Genomic DNA, 5,874 nt, shown 5'->3' with positions numbered 1-5,874 from the left:
CAAGAGGCAGTTTTATGAAAATCAGCCCATAAAGGCACGTCAAACACGCCAGCCCATAGAGGTACACCAAAAAATAAATAAATGAGCTCAAGAAGACGTCGGCATGGGATTAGCCTTCGGGGCACTTCAATAGAAAGAGCTAGACCCCGAAAAGGACCATTCTTGAAAAGAAAAGTGAATAGAATGTGTCACAAAGGCAGGAACAAAGAAAGTAAGACCGCACATGAATTATACAACTCAGACTTGGGGATTATTGTTATACCCATAAATCACTTCACATTGGGCTTTATTATCGGACCCGGACGAGGCCCATTAGAGTTGGACAACATAGGCCCAAGAGGGAGCCAAGTAAAAGTCCAAGCTGAGGCTCTCAAGGGGGTTATTCGAGGTGCCTTAAAGGGCGAGCCGAGGCGCCTCCAAAGAGCTAGTCGAGGTACTTTAAAGGGCTAACCAAGGTGCCTTCAAAGATGGCCGAAGTGCCTGACGAGGCAGTCCACCCAGGTCCCAAGAGGTCTTCCAAGGCTCGATCGAAGTGCATCCTAAACCCAACCTAAAGCTGTCTAAAGATCATTCGAAGTGGTCTAATCGAGGTGTCTTCAAAGGTGCTGCGGAGGTCCCAAGAAGCCCAGTTGAAGCACTTACTGAGGTACCAATTGCTATGCTAATACAACCACCTCATACTAGGCTTGAACTTAGGCCCATTAAAGCATTTGACTCGTCTCCACCTCTATAAATATGAGAATTCATTCTCATTGTCAAGTATGTCTCAACACGTTAAAACACTTTAACAATATTCCCCCTTTCCCGAATATTGCACTCAATACTTAGATCGTCGTCCAACCGTTGACTTGACCGTTGGAGTACAAATGGTCGTCGGACCTTTTTCTCGTTCAGCCACTTTTGCCTCTGACGGGGTATTTCATGTGCAGGTTTAGAGGGGACTAGGTCGGACATCTATTGACACCATTTTTGGAGGTCATCAGTAGCCACTTTTTATTTCTCATTTGATGTTTTTGGGTCTGGATTTTTTCCAAAAATGAGTGAATATGGCTGAACAAGGGAGGAAAGCAGAGTTGAATATATGTTGAATATATCCCCATTTTTTCTTCTCCTCTCTAGTTGCCGACTTCTTCCATTTGGTGTCGATTTCTTCTTTCAACCATAGTTGTCATTTTTTGTAGAAATTTTCAGATTTCAGTAGCTATATTTTTGGCCGAAAATAAACCATTTTCATGGTGGGTTTTTCAACCCTTTTTCCAGTGGTCATTTCTTCTTCATTCTTGATTGATTTTGCTTAATCATTGTTGGTTGTTTCCGTTATTTTTGGTAGAATAAATTGGCCCCAAAAATCCTTCAGCATGCCAGAAAATATTTCTCTATACACCTTCATTGTTCGGTCGTTGCCTTAGCTATCTTTGAGTAGAGAACTGTCAAAAATTTTTCAATCTCTAGTGACCTTTTTGTACGTGGTAAAAAGATGGTTAACATATCAATTCCTACAGACGGTGCCAATCTATTTACGCTCTGAAATGGCATCAATAGATGCCCGACCTCATCCCCTCCAAACCTGCGCACCCCATTAAGAGGCAAAAGCTGTCGATTGAAAAAAAGGCCCGGTGACCGTTTACACTCCAACGATCAAGTCGACGGCGGGACGGAGATATATATGTATATATAGAGTGCAATAATATGGAAATGGAGGATTTTGCTAGAGAGTTAAGACATACCCTGATTGTGTGAATTGAATTCATATAAATAGAGAAATGGTAGTAAAATGAACCAACCGGGTTGCATAATATGGGCCTAATTCCAAGCCCAATAAGGAGGTGATTATATAAGCATAATAATAGACACCTCGACAGACACTTCGGATGGCCGTTTTAGAGCCTCGGCTTTGGGGCTTTTACTTGGCTGCCACTCAGGCCTTTGATGTCCAATTCTAATGGGCCTCGCTCTGGTCCAATAAGATGGCCCAATATAAAGTGATAATTTATAGGCATAACATTACTTATTTGATGGCAATGAGATGGGCCTTAACTCAACATAAAACTATATCATGAATTTGTTAATTTTTTTAGAAACTCATTTTCTATCACATATTCCAATCTAATTCTCCAGCATAAATTTCTATTGGACTCTCCATGTACCTGTTAATGAGACTCGATATGTAAGCCCCCGTTTGGCCCCATTATTTGGATTTATAATGTGGGGAATAATATTTCTTTTTTGAAAAATAAATGGTTATAAAAGAATGATAAGTTTTCGATTTGCTTGTAATATTATTTTATTGAAAATTGTGTGGTTGAAAATAGGAGAGAGAGAAATTTAAATTAAATTGATGAGTTTTAATGAAGGCCAAACAGGGGCTAAATATATAACAGGCTTTCTTGCTATCAGACATATCAAAATTTTCACAATTACTTATATCTTGTATAATCGACCTTTTCCCAACCTAACTCGATGTGCTCATAAAATTGCAATTATTCTTGTGAAACCCGTTTTTAAAAGAAATTAGAAATTAATGCAAGCTCGAGTTTGTAACACTTTTGCCAAGAAAGTAGCATATCAAATTCAAATATTGTTGACCTGGCATTATGTCTATGTTTGACTTCATTTTTCAAAATCTCATTTTCAATCACACTTTCTCATGACGATTGTACTATATATATAAAATGATTTACACACATGATGTTGTGAGATATGATTAGGTCAAAACTTTTTCAACCAAATTAAAAAAGAAAACTTTTTCACTTTCTTTTTAGCACCTCATATGTATGTAATCTATTATGTAATTCATTATGTACAAGTTGTACTTATGATCCAATCATATTTCACATCATGTAGATCATTATATACATATAGCACGATCTAAATAATTTTACATGTAAATTTAAAAATATTCTTGATTTTTTAACCATATGTTTCCAACGAAATACTATTCATAATAACATTTTGGCCCAAAAATAGGGCTTAAACAAGCGCTATAATTTTCATTGTAAATTACATCATTTAATATAAGTATTCTATATGCATTTTCCCTCCATTTCCATGCCCGTGTTTGATTTCTATTTTTTTCAAACTCCTTTTTCCTGCATAATCATTTTCAATCACACATTTATATAATAAAATATTGTGAATGTAAACCCAAATTATTTACTACTCTTTAATCACACATTCTCCTAAAATACTATTCAAAACTCTCTCTCTGTCTTTTTTTTTCCCCTTTTAAATGAATAGCCACCAAATAGGGGCTAAGTATGCTCAGAATATATTTTTTTTTCCGAAAGCAATAATATGGCTATGCCTCTATTTGGTAAAGATTAAAATCTTGATTTTAATTTAAGTTAAAGTAAACAACTAATTTTAACCTCACATTTTATATGCTACACAACTTTTCAATTATTTATTTCATTAATTTTTATCAAAATTCACTAAAATCTAATTTTAAACTCAACCAAATGGAGCTATAACAAACTCATTGAGCATGTCGAGTCACTATAAGATAGACCTTTCTTCAATTTACACACTTTATGTCCACCAACCAATTTGTCTAGTACACCAATCAACGCGTCTTAAAGAATTCTCCAACTTTGTTAATTAATTCTTTTAAAACACATGGTAATTTACCTATTCTTATGGAAAACACCATGTAATTATATTTAAAAGTTTTGTTTTTATTGAAGACTGAATTCAAATAAGTATTAATGAGACCGTAACAATTGGTAGGCCGGTTGGAATTCAAAGCTCTGAGCATTGTTGTTTCTAATTCTCTAGTTCAACAACGTGGCTCCAAATCATATGATACATTCGAGTCGGTTGACTTAATGAAAAGAGAGAGAATTAACATTAAAGAAAATTAAGGTCTAGACAGCTATCTCTAAGAAATAAATATTTATCTCAACAATGGTCTCCTCCATCTGAATCTGGGACATCGTCGAAAACATCACCGTCTTCAACAACAACATCCTTAGAATCTGTAAAACCCCGAATCTCATGAGTATCATCTTCTCCCCCTAAAAGAATTGCTCCTGCAGCTTGTATCAAGAATCCAAAATCTAGTGCCTTGTTCCAACCAGAAGGTTTCTTAACAAAAGTCCTTTCACCAAATCTGTATGAAATAATCAATCTTCCTTTTGGGGTTCCTGCGATAGCATAGCTCATACTTTGAGCACTTAATCCATTATCAAAAAGATTTTTCAATGGTAAATTCACTTCACCGATAAATCTGTCTCCAAGAGTCCTTTTACAGTATAATTTGATGACAAGGTTTATCCCTCCTTGTTGGACTGCTGCCACTCCGATGGCGTACTCGATGGGAAAATTCCATCTAGGATTTATATCACCTTCGACGTCGGCTGGGGTTTTCTTTGTAGTTTTGGATCGTTCTTGGATTGAAACCTCTGCACAGGGTTGGCCTTGAGAATTTTGAGGCCCTAGGCGACTCATCATTACGAGACCTTTGAAAGTAAATTTTTTACAAACGTAAAAATACTTTAAATGTTTAAATAAATAATATATTTATATTTTAGAAGAAGATTGGGTACAACCTACAAGATAGAATTGCAAAAAGTAAAAAGAAATAAAATAAAAATTCTGACAACCCTAGAGACAAGGTTAACATAATATTTAGCGAAATTATCCCGTTTGTAGGAAAAAAAGTCATGTAAGTAGTTATCTTCAAAATTATTAATTAAAAAAACTTGAATGAAGTGCAATTTAAAAATCATGAACTAGTTTTTAAGAACCATAATTTGAAATCCTTTGAATATTGTAAGGATGACTCGTAAAGAGAAAAATGATTTTCAGTTATAAAAAGTACAAAATTTAGTGAGATTGCAAAATAGTGAGAAATATATAATTTTTAGATGATAATGTGATGAGTTATGATTATTTAGTGATTAAAACCGTAATTAGATTCTTATAATTTTGATTCAAAAACCTTTTAATAAATTCGAGATTTTGAGGGATTAAAGTGAAAATAAGTTTTGAGGTCAATAATGTATTTGTACCAAATGTGTATTTATTGGAGTATCAAAATTATCCTATCAACATTGAACTCATTCCGAAACTCATGATAAATGACACATTATGGACTCAAGAAAATGTTAATTTGGATAAAGCAAATTCAAGTTATAACTCATTAAAATAACTATTTGATATATAATATTAGTTTTAAATTAAATCAGATTACCCTAATGACATTGAACTCGTTTGGTAGCTCAAATTAATCATGTTTATTAAACTTGAGAAATATTAATTTGAATAAGATTGTACTAAGTTAGAATCAACAAAAAATACTGTAGTTAAATTAATTTTTATATCTATCTTTTAAATTTAATTGGACTTCTTAAGTGAATTGTTTTTCATTTTTGAGGCCCCTATATGATTTGAGGCCCTAGGCCTTGTTAGCCTTACCCCAGGGCCGACCTTGCCTCTGCATAAACTTTTATTTGAAATAAATTTCTAACATCTGGAAGATTATATGTAGAAATAAGAGTATTCTTGAATGTCCTACACTCCATTCTACTGATGAGGCAACTCAAACAATTTTAAGGATTTAGACGAACTTGGATCATGAAGTGGCAATAGGAAGTAACAATTTATAATGATGAACTGTGCTGTGAATGAAGAGACGCCTTAATTTTTATATGTGGCTGCAAGTGCACGAGGAAAAAATGAAGAAGAGTTTGTCGATTTGCAGTTAGCGATGAAGACTTTGTCCAAGTCTTTGTTTGTTATTTTTAAAATGAATTAATTTACTCGCTTCACCATGAAATTCAGTCAACTCTTCTTTGGTATATTTGTTTTATAAAATGGATTGTGGGATTCATAATTTCATAGAGAACCCCTCAAAGCTTGCCAATAATCACTCAT

This window comes from Olea europaea, chromosome 7 (genome assembly GCF_002742605.1).
Source record: "Olea europaea var. sylvestris chromosome 7, O_europaea_v1, whole genome shotgun sequence".
NCBI lineage: Eukaryota > Viridiplantae > Streptophyta > Magnoliopsida > Lamiales > Oleaceae > Olea > Olea europaea.
This window is presented reverse-complemented; position numbering follows the sequence as displayed.